Genomic DNA, 27,547 nt, shown 5'->3' on the forward strand with positions numbered 1-27,547 from the left:
CAACCTCTACAACACCAACAGTACTTCACACTGTCACAGAAGAACACCTGGACACTGCATTTTAAGTCCTATTTGCACCACACTGTGCATATCTCTTTAACTTCGTAAATAAAAGATTGGTGCACTTTTTAAGTGTGCTTGACCTCATTCTCTGCTTCAAAATCAGAGTCTTTCATCAATATGATTACAAATTACTATTTAGGCTTAAAGCAATTCATTTATGTGGTTAAACCTACCACATCTGTGAGAAAAGATTCATAAGGGCCATAAATAGGCCCTTAAAGCGATAGTTCACCCAAATATGAAAATGCTATCATTAATTACTCACCCTCATGTTGTTCCAAAACTGTAAGACCTTTGTTCATCTTCAAAACACAAACTGAGAAGAAATTGCTGAATAAAGTTGTTCTTTTTGTTTTCTTTGTTCTTCCCGTAGCTTCATAACATTATGGTTGAACCACAGATGTCACATGGACTATTTTAACAATGTCCTTACTACCTTTCTGGGCCTTGAACGTGTCAGTTGCGTTGCTGTCTATGGGTAAGAAAGCTCTTGGATTTCATTAAAAATATCTTAATTCATGTTCTGAAAATGAACGAAGGTTTTACAGGTTTGGAACAACATGAGGGTGAGTAATCAATGACAGAAGTTTCATTTTTGGGTCAACTATGCCTTTAAGTACTATTGCTTTAAAGGAGAAGTTCACTTCCAGAACAAACATTTACAGATAATTTACTCACCCCTTTGTCATCCAAGATGTTCGTGTGTTTCTTTCTTCAGTCGATAAGAAATTATGCTTCTTGAGGAAAACATTTCAGGAATGTTTTCCATATAGTGGACTTAAATGGTGCCCCCATGTTTGAACGGTTGATGTTAAAAAGTATATCAATTGTCAGTTTGTTTCAAAAATGGCAGATCATTTTGCTAGATAAGACCCTTCTTCCTCAGCTGGGATTGTTAAGAGCCATTTGAAGCTGCATTTAAACTGCATTTTGGAAGTTCAAACTTGGGGGCACCATTGAAGTCCCTTATATGGAGATAATGGACCTCAAGAAACGTAATTTCTTATCGACTGAAGAAAGAAAGACATGAACATTTTGGATGACAAAGGGGTGAGTAAATTATCTGTAAATTTTTGTTCTGGAAGTGAACTTTTACTTTAATGAAATGCTGGCAATACAACACTGAACCCTTAATATTTAAAAAATACAGATCACATAAAAATGAAAAAAAAAAGTGACTTTAAATACATAAAAATCTTAATTTTGTTTCTCACACACAAAGCCATATGGTTTCAGAAGAGCAACAAATTCATTAAGAATCTGAAGAGTCATAGACTTTAATGGAACTGTTTTTGTTTCCTTTCTGAAGCTTAAAAGGCCCCATTCATTACAATAAAAAATGACAATCAACATTTTTTTTTTATCAATCAAAGAAGAAAGTCAGTCAAACTAGTTTGGAATGACATGGAGTTGAGTAAATGATAACAGAAATTTAATTTTTGGATGGACTATCCTTTAAATCAGTGTTGAACTTAAACTTGAGTGTAAGACACAGATGGCAATTCAAGAAAAATAGCGTGGATGGAGCAGCTGGCTAGTGCTATTAGTTAAAATGCCTACTATGAAATCACTCTCTACGGTTATTTTCCATTTAGCCTATCAGACGTTTGAAAGCCCTGGGCTTGATGTAAAGGATTTTGAAGTGAGGTCATTCCACTTACAAAGTAATGTCAAACAAATTAATACCAAAATTATATCATTGCATGTGAGTGTGTTAATGTTAAAAGAAGCCAAACCTCTGACATTTTTAATACAATACTGTTCAAATGTCTGGGGTCAGTAAGGCGTTTTAATGTTTTTGAGACGTCTTTTATGCTCACCATGGCTGCATTATTTAATCAAATATAGCAAAATATTATTACAACTGTTTTCTATTTGAATATATTTTTAAACGTAATTTATTTATGATGGCAACGCTGAATTTTCAGCAGCCATTACTGTCACAATCCTTCAGAAATCATCAAGTAACACTTCTTATTATATAAAATGTTGGAAAAAAATCACTTCAATATGAGTGAAATGATCCTTTTTTTAACAAATCCAAAGTGGATTAATTATCACAGCACACGATACAATATAAGCGATCAATAAAAAGCAGCACTAAACAGCTCCAAATCATAGGAGCCTAGTTGTGAACCTCAGGGGTCTCTGCCCTTCCTTTAACTGTCCTGCTGGTGGCAGCAGACGCATTTACACCGTGTGACCAGCCTGCCACTGTCAACGAAGTGAAATGTAGGACAAGGGGCATCGAGTTTGTTCAGCTGTGTACTTCTGATTTTAAAACAGAGTATTTTCAGCAACCTACATGAGCCGCGGACATGCAGCGGACTTCAAATAGTTTGCATACTTGAATGGCAGTTTAATAATCCATCTAATTTTCTAATTTTTTCTTGTGATGACAGACTAACCAGCAAGACCATCCAATGCAGGACGCTGCAGCAAACAGTGATCCATAATATAATGACATCCAGGAGAACCACAAGAATGTAACTACTTATTCACATTTGGTAAACATTTTAATCATCTACATGCATAGAGAGTTTGTACTTACGTCACGATTTGGTCAGTTACCCGGATGCGTGGCCATATCGGCAATACTCGGATGTAAACAACAGCACAGATTGCACGTTAATGTACTACTGAATATGTTGTTCTGCTAATTTATGCTGTCCAAACCATGGAAAAAACGTGTGGAAGATGCTAAATCATATAGAGAAGGACTTGGTAAGCAGGAAAGGGCACAGTATTTTGACAAACTAAAGTTAATAGGTGGTAAAGATCCGAGCAGTGTTAATTAAGATATTAGCCTAATATTTCACCTACCTGACCAGAAATTATAAGAACAAACATGAATGTTGTCAAGATTCTTGCCCTAGAAATCCTGGTTCAGTTTGGCCAACCACAAACATCTTTTGTTCCTCTTCTCCTTGATTTGTTATAACTTTTGACAGTCTATAGTACTCCAAATGTTTTTCCTGGTCTGACCGATTAGTACAGCCTAAAACATGACAATTTGACCATCTGACTTGACTTGATTTGATTTTCAGCAGCAATAATCAGGTACTGTGGCATTGTTTATATTCAGTGCCGCCAATATGGCCAATCGACGACGCGTTGTGAAAACACTATACTGGGAGGCAATCTCCCGCTTAATAGTGGTTACAGTACTTTGTTTTGGATTGTGTTGTCAATACCAGCTTTATAAAAACTCTGGTAACACTTTACATCAGTTAATGCCTTAACTAACATTATCAATACATTTTTTTACAGTGTTTATTAGTTTAATATTTGTTACCGTTAGTTAATAAAAATACAACTGTTCATTGTTAGTTTAAGTCCATTAAATAATATTAACAGATACAACTTTTGATTTAAATTGGGTTTTAACTAAGATCAAAACATGTTCATATTAACTAATTATATAAATAGCTAACTTATAATAATAAATGGAACCTAAGTGTTAGCGAACAACAAACCACAAGAGACAGCAAAAACCAACTATGCCATAGTGTTGGACAATTACTTCTCTTTACAAATTACAGTTAATGAATGAATGAATGAATGAATAGATAGATAGACAGATAGATCAAGTAACATAATAATCGCATAGCCATAGAAACAAAAATAATCTTGTATTATTTTGACAAACCACAAGACACAGCAAAAACCAACCATAGTGTTTTAAAATTACTTCTGTTTACAAATTTAAAGGAATAGATAGATAGATAGATAGACAGACATACAGATAGATGATAGATAGATAGATAGATAGATCGACAGACATACAGATAGATAGATAGATAGACAGACAGATAGACCCAGTAACAATAATCATATAGTAAAATAAATAAGAATAATCTTGTATTATTTTGAGATCTATACATGAAGTGTTTCTTTAGATGTTTTAATAATCATTAAACAACACTATTAAAACACCATTAAACATCTGGTTATCCAGCAAACTAAAGAATTTTTTACAGTTACATTAAGGTAAGAACTGAATTGCAAAGTTATACTGAACATGTGTCTCCTTAAAAACTATTTAGGCTATGTACATTTTAAAAACAGAGAATGAATCAATTTGTTGCCATTACCTGCTAATCAATATATAATCTTGTAAAGATCCATAAAAACAACGTGTAATCTGATTGGAACTATTCAACCCAGCATGAATAAATCTTCGCTCTGCTGTTGTCGTGTACAGTAAAAGCTGTGTCTGTGCATGTGTCTTGTGGTGGTATTTAGGTTAAATCGTCTTTTGGAAGCGTTCCCTTCGGCTCTTCTGTGACTGTGAAGTTCGTTTACATGGTTGCTTACGGTAAAAGGGGCAGGATCAAGCTCACATGTGCTGTGGGACATAATTGACATGGCCGCGGAATCTCCCCCTGACTGAGAGCTGGTGGAGCAGACTGGAGCAGGGATTGCCAAAGTTGTGTCTGGGGTGAAAGTGGAGCTCTGGAGTTTCTTTCAAGATCATTTTATTGCAGCAAGGTGAGTTTTTCTCATCGCTTCTAAGCTCTGTCTTTTGCCACGGTTCGCGTTTGTGTGCGTTTTCCCAATTAAACGATGAAAATGTGATCATAACGGAAAGTTGCGTGCATTTTTGTGTCTGGATGGCGGTGACGCCGGGAGTCTGGGTTAGTTGGCCAACCAGCAGAAGAGACGGAAAACTTCATTACCTCGCAGGAAAACTGACAGTTTTGCACGGATTCTTTTTAGAATCCGTTGTTTGCTTAAAGATGCTTAAAACTCGTGCAACTTTCTAATGACTGGCGCAGTTTACGAGAAAACACAGTTTGGCGTCTGCGTCGCTGAATTCCAACTTTGGAATTTTGGGAGTTTGTGGTGTTTCATTTAGCGCGTTCTGTTACGTAAACGCTACAGTTGTATAAAAACGCTACACTTTAGCTTTGTTAAAAAGTATTGTGTTATATCCACGAGTCTTGGTATCAAATTCTTTAGCCTAAGTGAAATTTATTCAGGATGCTGAATCGCTGTCTTTTCCTTAGCGAGTATAATGTTGCAAAACAGGCAGTTGCTGGAATGGTGTCGAATATTATTTCCCAAAGATCTTGGGAATGATGACTGATGATGTGAAGGATGAAGTGAAGGTGGTCAACTCCATCATGCCCTAGTATTCCAGACAGCCTTTTCTTCAACAGCTGTATCTGTTTATGTAGGAAAACATTATGTGCTGCTGTCGTTGTCCCGTCACATATTGTGCAGAAAGTATCTCGACTCAACACTTGTTTGTTTTTCTTTCTTTTTATTTGTTTGGTTAAATGCAACGCCGTGCATCTTTTTCCCAAACGCCAGAAAGTACTAGTTGCTCTTTCGTGCTGGGCTGGGAATTAACGCGCACTAATTAGCAGTTCTTGAAAAAGACTTTTAAAGGTCGCTTTTAATCTCTTGGATGATGTTGTTGGTCACTGCTATGACGGTTTACAAAGATACTTTGCACCATGAGTTCTGCTCTTGCCTGGATCCAGAGGGCTTATTGGAGAGAAAGAAGCACATTAGGCTATCTGTGAGAGGAGAAATGTGATCTGCAGAAGATGACGTCAGGTTCGCCTTCTCCAGCTGAGTGAGGGATTTCATAACTTTTTGAAAAATGCACTTTATTGCACTTTGTCATAAAAAGAATCTATGTTTTATTAAAGAATAGATGCAGAAAAATAAGATATTGCACATCTCAGCTCGTTGTCATTTGACGTCTACAAACTTCAAAACCAGTGGTTCTCAACTAGGGACTGGGGCCAACAGGCGAACTTCCAAGGAAGCCACATGATGATTTAAAATAAGCTATATAAACAATTAAATGCTCTTTAAAATATTCTATATGCATCATATTTCTCACTTTCACTTTTTTTCCTAGTGCAGCATGGAGGAATTTTTCTGCTACTTCCCTTGGAGTGATACACACAATCCTCACTTACAATTTGTTCTGACCTGCTTGCTTGAGGTCCTGTTACTGCAATCCTGCTTTATAATTCTTTTTACCTGTGAGACATTTTATTAAATTGCACACAAATCTGAAATCTAATGTCAAAAAGACCAGTGAAATGTAGTTAATTATATCTATGAATGAAACATAGGATTGCTGCTTTTTATGCATGTGTTACGCAACACTTTGGAATACTTACTCTGATTGGTCAGTTGCAGCATTCAACACATATTTCTGAACAATGCCCCTTTACCATGGCAACACTGTACAACCACTGTGGAAGCCTATATCACTTCCATAGTTGTGCTAATGTCCTCTCTCATTCTGTATAAGTAAATATTAGATTTTAAAGTTAAACCTATATGTAATATTAATTTTTTGACCATTTTGGCAAAAGAAACCCATCACGAAACCATGTCTGGGTTTATTTTACGATAGAGTGTTTTCACGACGCGTCATCAGTCGGTCAAATTGGCAGCACAGAATGTAAACAATGCCACTGAACCGAACAAAACTCAAAATTTTTGCTGATTATTGCTGCCGAAAATGGTCAATTATTGTCATGTTTTGGGCTGTACTAATCGGTTTGACCAGGAAAAACACTTGGAGTACTATAGACTGCCAAAAGTTATAACCAATCAAGAGGAAGAAAGAAGAGTGCAAAAAAAACTGTCTGAGGAACAAAAGGCATGGTTGGCTGGTTGGCCAAATTGAATCAGGATTTCCAGGGCAAGAATTTTGACAACATTTGTGTTTGTTCTTATCATTTTCCAGCCAGGTAGGTGAAATATTAGGCTAATATCTTAATCAATACTGGTTGTGTGTATCTTTACCAGCTATTCATTTTAGTTTGTCAAAATATTGCACCCTTTCCTGCTTATTAAGTCCTTCTCTATATGATTCAGCAGCTTCCACATGTTTTTTGACATTTGTCTGTGGTTTAGACAGCATAAACTATATATATATATTCAGTTGTACATTAACCATGCAATCAATGCTGTTGTTTACATCTGAATATCTCCAATATGGCCACGCACCTGGGTAACTGATCAAACCGTGACATACGTGCAAACCCTAAAGTGACTAAAAGTGACCAGTATATAGAGGACTTTGGGGTCAAAGGTTGAGAATCATTGTTCAAAAGTATGCACTAACTAGAAAAAGAGCAGTACAACTATCATTTTTCATGTATCCACAACCAGAGATGCTTTCAAAACAAAGTAGCTGTATTATTTTTTTGGCCAATATCTGATGGATTGGCTTCGACAGCCATTGTTTAATCAGTCTAGGCGCTGCACTGAGAGCTGGCATGGGGAGTTAAACTTCCTGATTGGGCATAGCTGCAGGAATGTGCTCTTCCTTTGAGGTCATGGGGTTGTACCTGGTGAGCTGGAGGTCTGTTTCCCCAGGGGCTGCTCAAATACTACACATACACTCATACCCTGCCCCCCTACGGTTCCCCATCGTTCTGTGAGCAGCTCTGTGCTTTGATGTGTGCTGATGTTATGCAGTGCAGCGTGATAAAATCTGTTGTGATTGTTCCTAATTGCAGCGGAGAGTCCACCTTCTTGAAGACGTTTCCTGATTTTCTCTGACTGGTGCCCTTTGAAACAGCTTCACATCTCTTATTGGTCAGCAGACATTGCAAAATTCGATTTGTTCCATCTTGTGCAGGTTCAGAGAGTTCTTCCAGGATTGACTCACCCCATTTGATACTTTGTCTCCATAACATCCAGTGAACTCAGTGTCCTTCATCTGCATGAAAGATGAGTAGAAAAGCAGTGATGGTTTTGGTCAGCGAAAGTCACATGATCTTATCATTAAACTCTCAACTGCGCTATTTTCCCTTGACCTCATTAGGCAGAGAAAGCCAGCGTCTCTCCAACGGTTCAGCAAGACAGAACAAGTTTGTATCTGTGCTTTAACCATTTTCGCTTGGGAAATATGCATGCGGTGGTGATGTGGCCGTCAGCTGGTCCATGAATCAAGATCCTGCTGCTCTTCTTGAATCAGCCAACCACGACCACATATAGCGTCATTCAGAGGAGCTAAAAGCGGCATTCTGCGTAACAGTAATCATTGTGCTATTGTTTGCACGCTGCCATAGGCTCTCGCACGTCTCGCTCTTAGCATCTTCTCCTGGTGTTGCATGTTTGTTTGGCACAGTGCTGCTATGTTTGCATGCCAGGCTTCTCTGGCTTCTTGGTGATTTACTCTATTGTTGACAGTTGATTTAGATGAAGATAAAAGAGGCCTTTCAAGTCCATTTCCCACCGTTCTCTATAGACCGTCGCCTCTCCACTCAACTGTGCACCCATCACTTTAGCCAGCATTGTAAGCGACAAGCTGCAGGATGCTGTTGCTGGATGCCACAACACACCATCTTCAGCTGCTGCTTCACATCACTTGCAACAAACGACTACAGTTAAAAAAAGATTGACTAGTTGATGTAAATTTTAGATTGATATCTTTAGCTTAACATATTGACTTTTCAACTTCAGCATGGCTGCAGCCGTGCATCGTAAGACCAGTGTCCTTTTCCATTGTGTGCAATTTTTACACATTTTTGGCTTGTCTCATCACAACTGATGTGACTTTATCCAGTGTTCAAGGGTGTTTTGGACTCTTAATGTGCGTCACATTTGCTTGGTGAAATCCAGTCATTTCAATAGGAATAAGGAGTTTCACATGAAGGCACACAAATTTTACAATTTGTAAAAACTTCCTAAACTCATGACGAAAACGTACCTGTAGGAACGTTTTTGCAAGATGCAAAATACGAATCACTAAGTACATATCACTGCAGTTTCCAACAGAAATTAATACTGGAGGTGGTAAAACAGCGAGTGTCTGTGATGGTTTTCATACACTGTCATGATCGCTGCTCCATATCTTTTGCATTGCTCAGTAGCTCAGCCGATGCCGAATTGGATTTGGGATGACGGTTCCTTGGGTACAAATCATGTAATAAACATGGCTCATGATGAAAGAGCTGAAAGATGAGAGATCGAAAAACAAGGTAAAACGCCAGGCTTGTGATTTGCATTTTTATGTCACATTCGCTTTTCTTCACACTATCGGGTAGGTTTAGATGTAATGCAGATACGTTATTTTAAAACGTCACTGAGCATTCGAGTTATACCACCACTTAACGGACATTTCAAGTCAGAATTGTGGTGACGTACAAAACAACAAAAAATGTACCATATGTACGTTCATCTGTTCCAGGAAAAAAACAAACACTATTTAGCGCCACTCCATGGACATTTCACATTTAATATGTCGTACGTACTTCGCATCTTGCGAAAAAGTTCCCAGAGGTACATTTTCGTCATGAGGTCAGGTTGGTAAAAACATGGAAACTTTCGGATGTTTTACAATGCAAGAACACAGCTTGGTTTATCTCTTGTTTTTCAGCTGGTGGAGAGGGTCAGATAATACAGCTCACTCCATGACACTGATTCCTGACATGCATCCACTCTGTCATGCCAATGCATTATTCAAATGGCCAGGCTTGCACATTTAGCTAAAAGCACAGCGGAAAAACACTCAGTGTTTGGTCAGGTGGCCACTGGTGTACGTTCGTGCTTGCATTAGCATTCAGAGTGCAGAGACGGCCATTGTTAGCTGGACGATGGAAACTTCAGATGCGGCAGCAGCTCATTAATGACGCTTTTATTTGACCGGAGACTGTTTTAGCATGCATGTGCAATGAGAGCCCGGCATAAGATGCTGCATTTGTTATGGTGCATTTATTGCCACTTCAGCCTCGCTAACTCCGTCTGATCTGTTGTAATGCGCACAATACCTTCTTAGGGTCTGCAGTACGTATGCTGTGGCTGATCCCATCTCAAACACATGTCAGCAGTGCCACTGTGCATATATTTGTAGTCCCAGACTTCCTGTTTTCTCATGCCCACCCCCCGACCAGCAGGACCTTAGACCAACACCTCCCACAATCCCTCCATCTCACCAGGTCTTGTTAACCCATCCCCCTCCTCAAGCACTCCGCCTTATAGTGTGTGAAATCTGGAGGCCTGATGGAAGATGAGGAATTTCACCCTTTGACCTCTGAGAGCGAGGAGGGGTGGACGGGGGCTATCCATTCTTACTGCCGAGATCTGTTGCAGCCTGGTGCATTTTTCCAGCTAATTCATATTATTCTTTTGGATTAGTACCGCTGATCTCTCTTTGTTCGATAGCCATGTTTTGGATGTGTGAAGTTACCAAAATAAAGCAAACAGAGAGGTCGTGGGAATAGCAGCCATTGCTGTGAGTCCAGTGGCATCCCAGGTGGCACTGAAGGAATGTGTCAATGTTGAATTTTCGCTTTCTACAGCATTCCAGAGTCAACATGGGGTGAAAAGGCTGCTCCTTAACATTCCTGTTGGGGACTGCCAGTTTTTTGATTACAATCAATTATTTATCAGCTATTTATTTTTCTGTTCCTGTTTCTCACTTTCCGTTCTTTTTTTTTTTAACATGAGATGTTTCTTTGCTTGTTTAGTATATTCACTCATTATCATTGCAGATATTACAATTCTGGTCAATATTTCTTTTATGTTACAGAAGATAATCAATAAATGGCCAATATCAAAACCTACACTAAAAGTCTAAAGTTTTTGAACAGTAAGATTTTTAGTTAGATTTTTTTTTTTTTTTTTTTAAAGAAGTATTATCTGCTCACCAAGCTTGGATTTATTTGATCCAAAATACAGCAAGAGCAGTATTATTATGAAATATTTTTGCTTTTTAAAATAACTGCTTTCTATTTGAATATCTTTTAAAATGTAATTTATGATCCTTCAGAAACCTTCAGAAATATGTTGATTTGGTGTTCAAGAAGCATTTATTATTAATTATTATTATTATTATCAATACTTAAAACATTTGAGTACTTTGAATAGAAAGATCCAAAGATCAGCATGCATCTGAAATAAAAAGCTTTTGCAACATCATATACTATACCATTCAAAATGTCAGTATAATTATAGAAATTAATATTTATATTTAACAAGGATGCTTTAAATTGATCAAAAGTGATGATAAATGCATTAATAATGTTTTGAAAGATTTCTGTTTTAGATAACTTCTTCTGTTCTTCTGAACTTTCTATTCATTATAGAAGCCTGAAAAAAATCTACTGGGCTGTTTTCAACATAACAATAAAGTGTGTTTTTTGAGCAGCAAATCAGAATATTAGAATGATTTCTGAAAGATCATGTGACTGGAGTAATGATGCTAAAATTTCAGCTTTGAAATCACAGGAATAAATTACATTTTAAAATTTATTCAAACAGAAAATGGTTATTTTAAATAGTGCAAATATTTCAAAATGTTACTTTTTTTTTTTTTTGCTTTATTTTGGATCAAACAAATGCAGGCTTGGTGAGCAGAAGGGACTTCTTTAAGAAAACATAAAAAATCTTACTGTTCAAAAACTTGGTAGTGCATGTATTGTCTAAATTACAAATAAATCACAAAAATGCATGAACAAATGAGTTTTAAATTCTGTATTTACATCAACATAGCTGGATATAATAAATTTTATTTATTTAGATTAAAAATTAAAAGGTTAAGAATCTATATATCTATCTGTCTATCTATCTATATAATATACCATAGGTAATTTTTGTTTTTACATTATATAATATCCTAAAATGAATGTTAAGTTATAATGTTTTTGCATAATATTATTTGTACTATTGTATTATTTGTGTGTGTGTATATATGTAAAATATATAATGTGTTTTTGTTTGTTTGTTTGTTTGTTTGTTTTAATTTAATAAATTAATTTAATTAATTATTTTTTCACATTTTAATAAAATATAGTTCTTTTAAAAAAATTACTTTAACATCAACCAATGAATATTAAACAAATAAACTTGGTAACACTTTACATTATGGAACACGACTCACCATTAATTAATTGCTTATTAGCATGCATATTAAAAGCTTTTATGTATGTATATATATATATATATATATATATATATATATATATATATATATATATATATATATATATATATATATATATATATATATATATATATATATATATATACATATATACATATATACATATATATATTTGCTAATGCCTTATTCTACCTGACGATATTCTAGATCCCTTAACCCCACCTCATACCTAAACATAACTACTACAAAAGCTACCTTACTTACTATCAATAAGCAGCAAATTAGGAGTTTATTGAGGGAAAAGTTAATAGTACACATGTGATCCCTAATCTATAGTGTTACTAAAAACTTTAATATCAGTCGATAACTGATGTGGTACCGATGTGGTCTAGGATCTTATCCACAAGCAAATGACCAGATATATTCCTTGTACGGAAGCTGAGTTTGCTGTAATAGTGTTTGAGGTGAAGTTGAGGAGCAGCACCACGTCTGAGCTTTTCTTCGGGTGTCTGCAGATGCTGAGCCACACAGGGCCGGCTGTGTTTTGGCGGCTAGCTGTTCTTTCCCTCAAATGACCCGGTGAGGAGCGACGAACGGGTTTCTGTTTAAAGGCCTTGTGTGCAGCGAGGAGGAAGTAGTTATGTTTGTTTAAACTGAGCTGCCCTCTTTGAGCGTGTTTAGCCATGTGGGACAAATGAGCGAAATCTGTCCCCCAGTTTCAACACCCCCCCACCCCCAAACCCAAACTCACCACCCCATTCCCTGTGTCTTCCTCCGACTGAATACATCACACCCCGTTTGGCTGGGCGCTGGGGGAGCCCTGAATGTTGGCTTGGGCATAAGATTCAATCGTTCCGAAGTGTTTACTCATTCAGCATTCCAGGACCATAAAATGTCCATCCAAATGTGGACTCTGGGACAAAAGTGGCCACTTCCTCATTGAAATGCAATCTTGTCTGGAGGAATATGTGGGGACATTTGTGCTTATGAGTTGGTGTCTTGAAAATACTTTGCTGTCGTAGTAAACATACGTATATGTTTGATGAGTTTTTATTTTTGTGGCTTGTAATGTGTCTTGTCTTTCTTTCTTCAGTTGAAAAGAAATGGAGGTTTTTAAGGAAAACATTCCAGGATTTTTTGCCATATAGTGGACTTCAGTGGGGATCAGTGGATTGAAGGTCCAAATTGCAGTTTCAATGCAGCTTCAAAGGGCTCTACACAATCCCAGCTGAGGAATAAGGGCCTTATCTATCAAAACAATTGGTAATTTTCTTAAGAAGTAAGAATTTATATACTTTTTAACCACAATACCTGCAGCTCTGTGATGCGCGTTTATGACTTTATGCATTACGTAATCACGTTGGAAAGGTCACACGTGGTTAGTTCTTTGTCTGTGTACTTTGGTTCAAAAGGATAGAGTAGGGTGAAAAACTTCTTATTTTCTTCTCCAACTTCAAAATAGTCCGACATTGTTGTTTTACCTATTTTTTAATTTTTTTTTTAAAGGGCATTTGACTTTGTTTGCTTTGTAAACACTGGGTCGGTACTTCCACCTACATCACACGTGACCTTTCCAGGTCATTACGTAATGCGTGAAGTCGAGCTAGTGCAAGATGAGCATTTGTGGTTAAAGTATGTAAATTTACATTTTGTTTTTAGAAAATGACCAATTGTTTTGCTTTGAAACTGCAATTTGGACCTTCAACCCATTCACTCCCATTGAAGTCCACTATATGGAGAAAAATCCTGTAATATTTCCCTCAAAAACCTTAATTTCTTTTCGACTGAAGAAAGAAAGACATGAACATCTCATATGACAGGGGTGAATAGATTATCAGGAAATTAATATTTTGGAAGCGAACCATTCCTATAAAAATGACACCTGTGTGAGCGCAATCCCAACCTTTGTAGAAGTGCTTCTCCCTTAGTACATTTGTGATTTTTCTGATTTGATTAGATTCTAATTCACAAGCTCTGGATTCGATCATTTGGGTAGATTTCAGTTATAATGTCCATTTTGCCAACATATGAAAGAAATTCTCTCTCAGCTAAGGCTTTAAATTACATTTGAATCAGACTGATTCAAACCAGTAACTCCTCTTTATAAATGATTCTTTTAAAGGCCATTTAATGAGTCATTCATCTTGGGAATATAGCAACCCTCATCCTGCTGTATGTTTTTGCTTCCCTTGAAAGCATTGGTTGTTTGTATGTGGAACAGACTCAACTGATCGAATTGCATTTTTGCGTGCGGCTCCAGAGGACAGCTCAATAGAAAGACATTTCCTCCCTTATAATTATCATCAAACTAAAGTTAAAAATAAATGCATCTAAATAATGTCTAGCTCATGTTTTAGGTTAAAATAACAGACTTAGATAATTCAATTGTAGCTCAGTTTTGTCTAGCGTGTCTGCACGTGAATTCGACTAAATTTGGCCTTGACTTTGAAAGGTGATGCACGGCATATATTTGTGACCCTGGACCACAAAACCAGTCATAAGGGTCAATTTCTTGAAATTGAGATTTATATGTAATCTGAAAGCTAAATAAATGAGCTTTCTGTTGATGTATGGTTTTGTTAGGCTAGGACAATATTTGACAAAGATACAACTATTTGAAAATCTGGAATGTGAGTGTACACAAAAAAAAATCACCTTTAAAGTTGTCCAAATGAAGTTCTTAGCTATGCATATTACTAATCAAAAATTAACTTTTGATATATTTACGGTAGGAAATTTACAGAATTTCTTCATGGAACAAGATTTTTACTAAATATCCTAATGATTTTTTGGCATAAAAGAAAAATGTTGACTGATCTCCCTCAGACTGAACTGAACTAGCTTCAGCAAACAAAAAAAAAGGAAAAGAGAAGGAAAAATCTTGAAGCACAGCCATGGGTATAAAGTGAGTCATTTTCATGTGTTTGTGGGAGTTAGGCTGCTTCCTCTCAGCTTGGTCTAAACACAAGTTCAGTGTGCCAAAAAAAAAAAAAAAAAGCTCAGGAGAGCTGAGATCTGCGAGCTGTGTGGTGACCTGGCTGTTTACACTCTTAGTAGCGAGGTGCATATTGGAGGTATTTTAGACATTACTGTTTTTTCCTGTTTGTGGATAGACTGAGTCACCAAGAAGTCTAGACCGTCCCACTACAACAGCCACTGTAGGAATCACTCAAACTTCATTTTTGAATGTCACACCGAACAGTATTCTTCACAGTAAATGTGGTTATAAGAGGTTATTCCTTCAGAGCAGTATTTATATACATCTGAGTTTGAAACATTTAAAGGGATGGTTCACCTGAAAATTACATTTGACAGTTTTGTCTCAGTTTTATGATGTTCCAAGCCTGTATGACGTCTTGTCTGCGATGTTTTGACTATTTTTGTCCATAAAAATGAAGTCAGTTTGTGTCTCAACGCACATTGAACCCCATTTCCCCATTGACTTTCATTGTATGGACAGAAATATTTGTATGTATCTATCTATCTGTCTGTCCTGTCCTGTCCTGTCCTGTCCTGTCTGTCCTTTCTTGTCTGTCCTGTCTGTCTGTCTGCCTATCCTGTCTATCTATCACACATTGAACCCCATTTCCCCATTGACTTTCATTGTATGGACAGAAATATCTATCTATCTATCTATCTGTCTATCTGTCTATCTGTCTATCTATCTATCTATCTATCTATCTGTCTATCTGTCTATCTGTCTATCTATCTATCTATCTATCTATCTGTCGGTCTGTCCTGTCTGTCCTGTCTGTCCTGTCTGTCTGTCTGCCTATCCTGTCTATCTATCACACATTGAACCCCATTTCCCCATTGACTTTCATTGTATGGACAGAAATATCTATCTATCTATCTATCTATCTGTCGGTCTGTCGGTCTGTCTGTCCTGTCTGTCTGTCTGTCGGTCTGTCTGTCTGTCGGTCTGTCTGTCTGACGGTCTGTCTGTCCTGTCGGTCTGTCTGTCATGTTGCAAATATTGCATCACACTTAAAGGGATAGTTCACCTGAAAATTACATTTGACAGTTTTGTCTCAGTCTTATGATGATGTCTCAGTCTGTATGACGTCTTGTCTGTGAAATACAAAAAGCGATATTTTTGACTCTTTTTGTCCATAAAAATGAAGTCAGTGTGTGTCTCAACACACACTGAACGCCATTTCCCCATTGACTTTCATTGCATGGACAGAAATATTTGTATGTATCTGTCCTGTCTGTCCTGTCTGCCTGTCCTGTCTATTTCTCTATCATGTTGCAAATATTGCACTATTATAGTACTTTTTAATATTTTTAATGATCTTTGAATTATTTTTAGTTTTTCAGTATGTTTTAGTAATGTTATGTGCTTTACTAATTTTATTAATTTTTTAAAAAAATATTTCTATTATCTTTATTTTTTTTGTTTAGTTTTAGTCATTTTAGTGCTTCAAAGTAAACTAACTTTCAGTTAGTCGCAACATTTCTAATATAAATATTAGATGATGTTTTTTTTTTTTTTTTTTTTTTTTTTTTTATCTCAGGTATATTTGAATTAATGAATTAATTAAGGTTTATAGTAGTTTCAGTATTTAGTTAACAATATAAAAATTGTAAATTATTGAACTGACTCGATTTGACGAAATGAGTCGTTTTTTTGGCATTGTTTATAAAACTAACTTAATATACAGGAGTATATAAAAACTATTACCAAAGGAGTTAAGGCTTGGACCCCACCTCAAAGACTTGTGAAAATGTCTGACGCCCATAAGTGCATTCTATTATTCTGAACCTTTCCAAAAGATCATTATCACATTGTCATATTACATCAAAACTGTGATATTGCAGTTTAGTAACAGTGTGCCGTGTAGGCAGACAGGCAGCTGTGCTTGTGTTGCTCTGTGGGAAAGTGTTTCTGCAGAAATAAGACAGCCTCTTCCCTCCTCTCTGTCCTCCTGCATTAACAGCTACGTGGCAGTCGCACGTCGGTCAGGGACTTGGAATGAGTTTTACTGCCTCCTGGACTTCTGCCTAGTCCACATCCAGATGGTTGGATGAGTTCTCTCTCTCTCTCTCTCTTTTGCTCTCTTTGGCAATGTCAGGCTGCTTTGCTCTCCCTGCTGCTGAAAGATAGTCTGACTGTTTCATCTTTTCAGGTTTTTTTTTGTTAAAACATCTCTATAGAGTTGCTGTCCTTCCTGACTCGGAAATCTTAATTTTTAACAATCTGACCAATGACCTTTGGCTCTTTTGGGACTTTTTGAGTACTAGTTCCTCATCTTGTTGCTTTAGCTTGGTATTATCTCTTCTTTAATGGTTTTTAAAAAGCGCTTTAAACTTGGCATCTTGTTTTTTGTTGAGCAACAAGGCCCTTGAGACAAGCTTTAAATATGAATAAATCATTTTTTTTCCCCCAGTGGTTGCTTGCCAATATGCAACAAGCCAAGATCTTGCATAGTTAATCAAATAAATGTGGTAAAGTGGACAAACAAAGCTTTTAATTGTTCTTGTGCAAAATATTACTTCATGTGGCTGTTGTGCATAAATTATTGAAATTATATCCGTTTTCAATGGTCCCATTCACACCAGCAAGTATAACCGTAAAGTTTTCAATTATTTCCTAAGCATTTCAAAATCATTCTGGAAACATAATCATTCTATTTCCATTGAAGTCCACTATATGAAGAAATATCCTGGAATGTTTTCCTCAAAAACCTTAATTTCTTTTTGAGTTTTGAAAGAAAGACATGAACATCTTGGATGACACTGAGTGAGTAAATTATCAGGAAATTTGAATTCAGGAGTGAACTAATCCTCAGTGATTGACTAGTCTACTGAAAACTCAATGTGAAGTAGTTTTCTTTTTAGTCATAGGAACTATTTGTCAAATTTAGCCAAGATACTTGAGCAATAAATATACCTAAGAAGAAATTTCGCCATCTCCGTCTGTTCCCTCATTAGAGACTAGAGCTACTTTTCACCCCTGTGGTTTTAGGAAGCCAGTTTAGTTTAGTCTGAAATAGTCTGAGGTAACCATTGGTGATAATGATGCTGTATGGTTGGCAAAAAGAACGAGAAAGAACGTGTACAATTGGTCCATGCCTGTCTTCCTGCCAAAGTTGCCTTAAAGCATAGTTAGGCTGCAGTTCCCAAGGCCTGTCTGATTTCCCTCTGAAAGAATGGCATTGTTCAGGGCGTTCAGGGCCTCATTTTCATATAATGGCTATAGGCCAGACTTTTCCAGAAGAGATTTTTTTCCCCTTTCCCATAAAGGGCGAGTTGCCTGGCACACAGGCTTGAAACCATGATGTGGGTTCATTTGGCTGAGCTTCGCTGTGTGGCTCATGTGTGGATGCTGGATTCTGTGACTTCAGGTTTGTCTAGCGGGGCCAGCTTTCATTAGCATCAAATGTGTGAGGCTCCTTGATCAGATCACAAATCTATTAACCTTAGCTTCTTAGCAAGACTTCAGGGAGCTGTAAATGGATTTGCATTGTTGTGAGACCCTTGAGACCCTCAAAACCAATCCAGTCTAAAATCCAGCTGGCGGATTTGTACCGGGATAAAAGGTAGTATGGGAAGAAATGAGATTGGCATAGAACATGAACGCCAGTCTCAGGCCTACATGAGAGCCTGGGGTTTTTACGACCTCAGAGGAATGTATAAACAGGGCAAATTCCAACACACGAAGAATTGTGAATGTTGTCTTTTATCGTAGATTTGGTTTGTAGTGCTGGCACTGAAACTCTACATTTCAGTAAAAAAAAAAAAAACCCTGCTGAAGTGTTTGATAGTGACAAGGTAGGTTTGAATTATTACAAGCTGGAAATTTGAAATCATCAGTGTTGCTGTGCCAGAACTAGGCAAAGTTCTCTCTGAAGAAATTCCCTGAACAAAGGAGTGTTTGGAGGCAAAAGGGAGATGTCGGGGGTGGGGGAAACTCCTGAATGACGTGCTGTGGTGCTGTGAAGTGAGTCCTCTCCTCGACTGTCTAAAACAGAGAGAGCAGTGTTGTTGCTGTCTGCGCTGCCCATAATGCCCACTGTGTGTTTCTATACATGTTGATTATTTTGATAACCTATTGGGAATGAGGCTAGTGTAACAGCGTCGTTTCTTCCCCTGGAGATTTCTATCTCGCAGATTCCAAACACAAACCAGGTTCGTTTGACTAGCCGATCTTGAACTGCACCTGCAGAGGAAACATCTGACTGGACAGTTGGCAGCTGGTCTTTTCCAGCAAATACCTGATCCTTAATGCAATGCATCTGTTAGACACAGGACAGAAAGCAGACTCAAATTTTTTTTGTTTTTTTTTTTTAAAGAGAGTTGTAGGCTGTTATATTGTTGGAAAAACTGAATTTTTAAAATCAGTTTTACACTAATTTCTTCTCTAAATATTATTATTATTATTATTATTATTATGATTAAGTTTGAAAATAGTAAGCTACTAAATATTTCTGTATTCACTTTCACAAGTCATGCTGTTATATTGTTGAAAAACAACATTTTTAATTAATTCTTAGTTTTCTACTCATTTCTGCTCCAAATATACATTTCTATTATTATTATTATTATTATTATTATTATTATTATTATTACGCTTGAAAATTGTAAGATAGTAAATATTTCTGTATTCACTTTCACAAGTCAAACTGTTATATTGTTGAAAAACTAGTTTAAACAGTTTAACTAATTTATGCTCTAAATAGTTGTTGTTGTTGTTATTATTGTTGTTATTATTATTATTATTGTTAGTTATTGTTGTTATTATTATTATTATTATTATTATTATTATTATTAAGCTTGAAAATTGTAAGCTAGTAAATATTTCTGTATTCGCTTCCACAAGTCAAGCTTTTAAAATTTTAAGTTTTTAAACAGTTTTCAACTAATTTCTGCTCTGAATATTTATTATTATTATTATTATTATTATTATTGCTATTCTTATTATTAGGCTTGATAACTGTAAGCTAAAAAATTCTGTATTCACTTTCACAAGTCAAGCTTTTATATTGCCAAAATTTTTTTATTATTTTATATATATATATTTATATAATTATTTTTTTTATTTTTTTTTTTTAAGCAGTTTTCCACTAATTTCTGCTCCAAGTATTTACAAAAGAACAAATTTAATAAACAGAAACAAATTATTTAAAAATATAAAGCAACACAGTAAAGACCTGCAAAAGTGAATCCGGTGGTCATTGGTTATCCATCATAAGAGACACACAAAACACCTGCCCCTGACAATGTCACTGTACTGTTTCACATTGAGTTCAAAGTGGTTTAAGGTCTGTATGATATACCTGGTGGGCTTGAATGTGTCAGTAAGCCCTGGAGCAACCTGTCGTAGTGTTTGCACACAACTGTCAGCGGTGATTGTGTGTACACATCCCATTGACTTGTAAGCAAGAGTGACCTGTCTGTTTCTTTGCTAATCTATTAGATACCGGGTTGTTGCATCACTCGGCCAGGTGGGATCTGACCCAGTGCTAGAACAGCATGCAGTCATTTTTGAACTAAAGTGAAGGCAAATGCTCTGTTCGATAACATTGAGTTATATGACCCTGTTGCTTTCCAGCTGACAACAAAAACGGCCAAACTAGAGCTAAATCCCTTTTGAAGGTGTGCGTGCATGAGGTGTAATGGCAGTTCACACATTCTTTTAACATCTGCAAGCTCCAGATGTGTAAGGGGGTCACGAGGAGTGGAAACTAATGCCAATAACGCAAAGCCATCCTGGCTTCGTGTTACTGTATAAGCAGACCCAATCTGGTTCTGATCCAGCACGTAACCGTGTCTGTCGCTGAAGTCAAACGTAATGAGAATAAGGTGGTGGGATGGGAGGTTCTGTCAGATGGGGTGTGAGAGCAGCACTGATGTTCGTGCTTTGGGATTTTGCACGCAGCATCTGCTCTGCTTGTTTACCGGAAGAAATGTGGAGTGGAACCTTCTCTGCTGATGTTCCAAAACAGCTGGCTCTAGTGGCCCTCCCAACAAAAACTGCAGTAAATCTCAGTGTTTGTGTGTGTGTGTCTCTGTGTGTGCAAATGCTGCACACCGAATACCCAAAAGGCTCATGTGCAGTTTGCCTGGTTTCTCTAATTTGAGGCTGAATCAATGCCCAGACTTGTTGCGAGCTCACTTTACTGACCACTGCCATGGGAGCGAGCCATGCACCGAGGAGACCTTTGCAACGATGCGGCCTGGTCCAGACGCACTGACTCCTCTATCACATGGGAAATGATGCACGATGCAGATCAAGCCAACTTGATCGCTTTCCCACAAAGCTGAGGTTCAACGGGATGATCTCAAATGCCCGTTGCTCCACTGGACGTTGTGACTGGGTGATTATGCATGGAAGTGTTGTGTGCTCTGCTGACAGGGTGTAAATAATGCCCTGGCGCTGTCTCGCTCCTGTAATGGCTTTCAAAGCAGCTGCCGAATGCTCTCATTCACTGTTCCGTGCCAACCTCACCCTTACTCTCTCAACACACGGAAGACTCCTCTCTCACTCACCTTACTTAACGGAATATTCTGGGTTCAATAGAAGTTAAGCTGAATCAACAACATTTGTGCGTAATGTTGATTACAACAAAAGCAATTGTGATTTGTCGCCTGAGGTTGAAGTGAGGCACTCACAATGGATGTTATCGTGGCTCATTGAATGATTTAAAAACAAAAAGGTGAAACTTATAATTTTCTAAAAAGACTTACGTTAACTCTTTTGTTAAAATGTATGATTATTTTAGGGTTTAAAGAAGTAGTTCAGCCAAAAATGAAAATGTTTTTATCATTTACTCATGCTCATGTTCCATGTTGTTTCATTCCTTTGCTGAGATATAAACCAATTTGGAGTAGACGTTATAGTTATGTCACCTGCAGCTGTGTGCGCATTGTGGTGGCAGAAAAACACTGGTAGCAAGTGGAGGGAAATGGCTAAAATCCATGGAAAAGTGAAAAAATGTACTGTTGTGCCTTTGGATGTCAGAATCGGAATGCAAATCATTTTTATAGAATATTGTCTTCAAGGATGCCATTTGAAGCTAAGTGCAGACATTTTAATGGACAGACTAATGGATGAAACCTGCTGTGATTAGTTTACTTTAAAAGCATAAATTTGATTTAAACAATTTGTCTATGTAGTGTTCACATATGCAGTTCAAAGAGGACATATTATATTAGAGTTACAGCATGAAAAACTCATTAAATACACATTTTACCGATTTTATCTCACAATTCTGACTTATTTTTTCCACAAATGCAAGTTCAGACTTGTGGTTTGGACTTTATAATATAATCTAACTTAACAATAGCAAGTTTGTAAATTTAGAGTAAAAAAAAAAACCCAGAAGTGTGAGATGTAAACTCGTAATTCTAAGACAAAGGGGAAACGAGAGAATGACCAGTTGGTTTTTCTTATCAGAATTGAGATATAATCTCGGAATTGCGAGAATAAATTCAGAATTTTGAAATATAAACTCAAATTTATTCTTTAATTCCATGGCTTCCATAGACCGCTACTTGAAAACTGTTATTTTCTGCCACCAGATAAGCTCCGCCCACAAAAAAAACTTAATTATTGTTTGCAAACACCGAATTGGTTGGGTAATTATACTGCAGTGTTAATTTTGACGGCAAATTTTGATTTAGTCTTTTGACTACAATGCCATTTAGTTTATTCATATTTTAGTCATTTAGTCATCTGAATTGTTTTAGTTTTAGTCTAATTTCGACTAGTATAGTCTACAGTAGTACTAGTCTACAGTAGATTTAGTTGGCTAAAATCTAAAGGGATTAGTTACAGTGTAATGTATTTATAAAGAATTTCTCTAAAATAGGGTAATTATGCATTCTTTGTAACAAATTGCAACGCGAAAGAGTAGGCTACTCGTGTTCAGTGAGAGGCGCTGCTTTGGTGTCTGCGCTCAGAAAACCAGACCGAACTGAGTTGTCTTTTGCGTCATCAAATTTATCCATACGTTTATGCTTTTCTCTTACTCCCAGATATTGACATTTTTGAACAGTTTATGAGACAAATTAATGCTAGTTTTCCAGTGTCCTGCTGGATAGATCAATAGGCTATGATACAGTTCAAAAAAGTTGTTGACGAAAATTGACAAATTATTAGTTAATGAACACTGTTATACTGTATAAACTGTGGGCATCAGGGAGCTGTTATCAATATGTGAGCATTGAAATTGCTTTTGAATGCACGTTTTACTTTCACTTTCAAGATTCGCGATCACGTGTAATCTGTTTACTATGGAGCGGCAGTACTTGCCACACATTTTACTTCAGTGCTAAAGATATGCAAATTCGGTGTCCTATCAGTCATCTCTCCTTACTCTGTTTACGTGAAATTTTATGTACTGTAATGTAACGGGCTACTGCTCGCAAGCGGCTAACCATGTCCCTTTACTGGCTCTGTAGAAAAGCGTTATTTGTTTTCTGTGCCTTTGAGAATACAGATTCATGATCGGACACATCCCTAGCTCGTGGGAATTGACTTCCATTGGAGGAAAAACATACAGTGGAATTGAAGTTATGCCATACTGACGGCACTGAATGTAAACACCGGCACTGAACCGAAAAAAACGTGCATATTTTGCTGATTATCGCTGCTGAAAATGATTGATTATTGTCATGTACTACAGACTGCCAAAAGTTATGAGAAATTAAGGAGAAGTGCAAAAAACTGTCTGAAGGAACAAAAGGTGTTGGTGGTTGGCCAAACTGAACCAGGATTTCCAGGGCAAGAATCGTGACAACATTCGTGCTTGTTCTTATCATTTCTGGTCAGGTAGATGAAACATTAGGCTAATATCTTAATACTGCTTGTACGTATCTTTACCACCTATTAACTTTAGTTTGTCAAAATATTGCGCCCTTTCCTGCTTACTCTTCTCTATATGATTTAGCAGCTTCCACGCATTTTTTTTCATGGTTTAGGCAGCATAAATTAGTACAACATATTCAGTAGTACATTAACTGTGCAGTCCATGCTGTTGTTTACATCTGAGTATCACTGATATGGCTGTGTATCCGGGTAACTGACCAAATCGTGATGTAAGTGCAAACCCTCTGTTGCTGTCAATATGTTCTTTTCTATTTTTTCTCTCTCTTTCAATGTCTCTCTCACTTATTTGCACTGGTCCTGGAAGCACTGTTGGAAAAACTGAATGTTGTGTGCTACTTGGGATATTGGCTTCTCATGCTCGTACTTGGGTCCTCTGACAACATTTTGTTCCCATAAGCAAACCTCAGCTGCCATCATTCTGGTCTCTTTAGTGGATTTAAGTCCCTGGACCTCTAGAAATGTAGATCCACCTACTCAAAACAAGCCACGTCTCCTTTGGCATTGTTTTCACGGACCAGTTGCTGGGGCGGAAGCTGGTGCCAGCTGATGTTCCAGCAGTTCAGAGGAGAGCACGTTCTCTCCAAAAATATGCCTTTGAAAACTTTTGGGAACATTGGCTTGGTTGCCTTTATGAGGCTGGAGGAATTTTTCTACTGCTTCAGTGTGGTTGATTTGGAATGTGAACATCAGTTTTTGATTAGTGCTGAGAGACTGACAGGGTTTGAGATTTTAGGTTTTGTTTTCAGCACTGAAGAGAGACATTGACGACTCTTGCGCATCCATTTCACAGTGTCAGATTGAAACTTGTAGATTTAAAAAAAAAAAAAAAAAAAGAAGAAAAACACTGAGGCTGCCATTCATCAGGGCCAGGTCTGGACACGTCAGAACTCAAGAACTTGGGATATTTTTCTGCAAATGACTGGTATTTGCTGGAAGCCAGGTGAGGGATGTCCGTTGTGAGGTGTTGCTGTTGAATGAGAAGGTCTTTCATTGAAATGTCAATAGCATCCAGGATGGCCTCATGTGCTGTTTCGTTTGCATGCGGCTTCTGCAGTCTCTGTTCTTATTAAGGGCTCTTGAGGTGCTCTTGTGTTCAATCAGCCTTATAAAAACGCTTGTGTCCCCGGCTGGCTCGGTGCACAGGGATACCTTTGTTCCTGACAACTCCCCAGTGCAACAAGCTAAGTCTGTCAGACAGACAGGCCTCCTCTCTTCAGGTTTACGAGTCAAGTGTCCCTCAGTCTTGTTTATCTGAAGTGGCGTACGTGCCGCTAGAATTGTCAAAACATTGTGAGGTGAGGTCTCGGGTAATTATTGACAGCTCTCTTGTAATTATTGACATAACTCAACTTCAATGGCTATTAGATTAGCCTTAGAGAGGGGACATTTAAAATGTTTGCAGAATCATTGAGAGCAAGATAATGCTTGAGGCTGTATAAAGTCTCATATGAGGGCCTCTTCACTGAAAGATGAATTCAAAGGGGTTGGGTAAGTGGCATAAAAATAAAAGAAAATAAATAAATAAATTAAATAAATAAATAAATATTTGTGTTATTTATAATAATAAAAATAATAATAATAATAATAATAATCTGTTAATATTTTTTCATTTATATAATAATAATAATAATAATAATAATATTATTATTATTATTATTATTATTATTATTATTATTATTATTATTATTATTGTAAATGTATAGTTCAGAAAAACTTAATGGAAACACTGCTTCAGAATTTTTTTTTACATTAAATTGTATAATTATTAATATTTTTATAATTATAATTTATTATGATAATCAATTATGTAACTGGAAAAATACTTATTTAGAGTTTTAAAATATTATTATTGTTATTTTTACGATTATTATTTTATATTCTTTATTTATTTGTTTTCATTTATATAATAGTTTTTTATTATAATAAATTATAGTTCTTGTCCTTTATTATTATTATTATTATTATTATTATTATTATTATTATTATTATTATTATTATTAATTATTTAAATGTCATTTTTCTCAAGCAGTGTTTCCAAAAAGTTTTGAATTATATTTTATTATTTTTAATAATAATATTAATAATAATAAAAATATATTATTATTGTTATTGTTATTGTTATTACTATTATTTAACTTTAATCTTTCTCTAGCAGTGTTTCCAAAAAGTTTTTAATTATATTTTATTATTTTTAATAATAATAATAATAATAATAATAATAATAATAATAATAATTTGTTGTTGTTGTTGTTGTAAATATATAAAACAGAAAACCTTTATGGAAACACTGCTTCAGAGAAACTTTCAAATTAAACAACAACAACAATAATAATAATAAAAGGACAATAATTTTATTTACAGTTTTAGAATTATAATTTGTAATGATAAAGTTTTTAGAAAGTTATTTTTTATTTATTTAATTATACATAATAATAATAATAATAATAATAATAATACATCAAATATACATTAATATTACATTAAATGTTTTAAAGTGTTATTTTATTATTTAGTATATTTATATATTGTTTATTTAATTACAGTGATGATAATGCTGCTACTACTACTTCTACTAATGATTTACATTTAATGATAATACATTTATATGAGAAGTGGTTCAACATTTATTATTAATTGGGAAAACTTTTTTCTGCCAGATAAAGTTTTAATAAAGAAATTTATGTTTATTATAAAAAACATGTCAATGTGTGTATAATCTGCATTTTTTTTAAAATGCATTTTAGATAAATTCAAAAGACAAATTGGAGAAAAGGAGGGCCATTGATTCACTTGCAGGTGGCTGAGGGAAGTCACCAGGAAGCCTCCCGTTCTTTCGCCGTCGGGTGTGAAGCTTCTTTTTGTCCCGCCCTGGCAATAAAAACAGTGAGGATGAATGCGGACAGCGAGTGTCCTTGGACTCCCCCCTCTCAAGTATGGATATAAAAATCCTCTACATCCTCCCCGCCTCACCTCTCCTCCCCCACGCATCCAATTTCTAGCAAAACCTTGCCCTGGGGCTGCAGCTTTTCCAGGAGGGAGACCAGTCGAGACATGACTTATCAGCGGGGGGAGGCTTTTCTTTTTTTCTGTAGTGGAGAGAAGCTTTAGTAGAGAGGAATTCCTGCGCTGCCAGGGCTCCTCTGCATAAACGGCATGTCATTACTTCAATTACAGGGAGCGGATAGACTCCGCTCCACTCCGCTCGGTGTGGGCCGACCCAAAATAAACCCTCAGATAGTCTCTCTTTGTCACTCTCTCGTATGAAGTATACTGTTCTGTGTGTGGCACGTAGACTGCGTCCATGCTGTGCAGTTTTGGTGGGCAGGTAGGCACGCTGAACGCGCACCTCTCGGTGCATTATGCAGGTATGCACGCGTCCGCCCTCAGCGTCTGAACCTGTTGAACTCCCTGGCTCGGTCTGAATGGGCGCACTCATTTAGCTCAGCCCTGCTCCTGAGACCTTATTACACATCTCCATCGCTGCTCAACTGAGCCTCTGTGTAAAAGCTAACAGAAGTCTCCTGCATTCCTCCCAACCCCCTGCGCCCGCCCTCGCCCCACCTCACCCAGAGCTGCCTGCACAAAGGTGCTCCACTCTGGGGCCAGGCTTTCTGCTCCCCTCTTTTCAATACCTATTGTTGGGTGCAGGGAGCTTAATGGGAGACGTGCGAGAGCCGGTTTCCCACCATATTCGAGTACCCTCCTGACTGCCAGAAGAGATGTGGCCAGACTAAGGTTGAGCTGGGGGAAGGTTTGCTCAGGTGCCTCCGTCATTGAGCTGTTGG

At 36.8% G+C, this 27,547-nt stretch overlaps 1 protein-coding gene across 2 annotated transcripts in view; it reads left to right on the forward strand.

Annotated features, from left to right (window-relative positions):
* The first annotated feature begins 4,363 nt into the window (after positions 1-4,363).
* fndc3ba (fibronectin type III domain containing 3Ba) overlaps positions 4,364-27,547 on the forward strand; it is a 174,579-nt gene continuing 151,395 nt past the window's right edge. Inside the window, exon 1 of one of the 2 annotated variants that reach the window (XM_051131518.1) lies at positions 4,364-4,554. The gene's annotated coding sequence lies outside the window, so the exon portion shown is untranslated. The remainder of the gene's footprint in view (positions 4,555-27,547) is intronic. The other variant, XM_051131508.1, reaches the window with a different exon arrangement.

This window comes from Labeo rohita, chromosome 2 (genome assembly GCF_022985175.1).
Source record: "Labeo rohita strain BAU-BD-2019 chromosome 2, IGBB_LRoh.1.0, whole genome shotgun sequence".
In the NCBI taxonomy this organism is placed as follows: domain Eukaryota; kingdom Metazoa; phylum Chordata; class Actinopteri; order Cypriniformes; family Cyprinidae; genus Labeo; species Labeo rohita.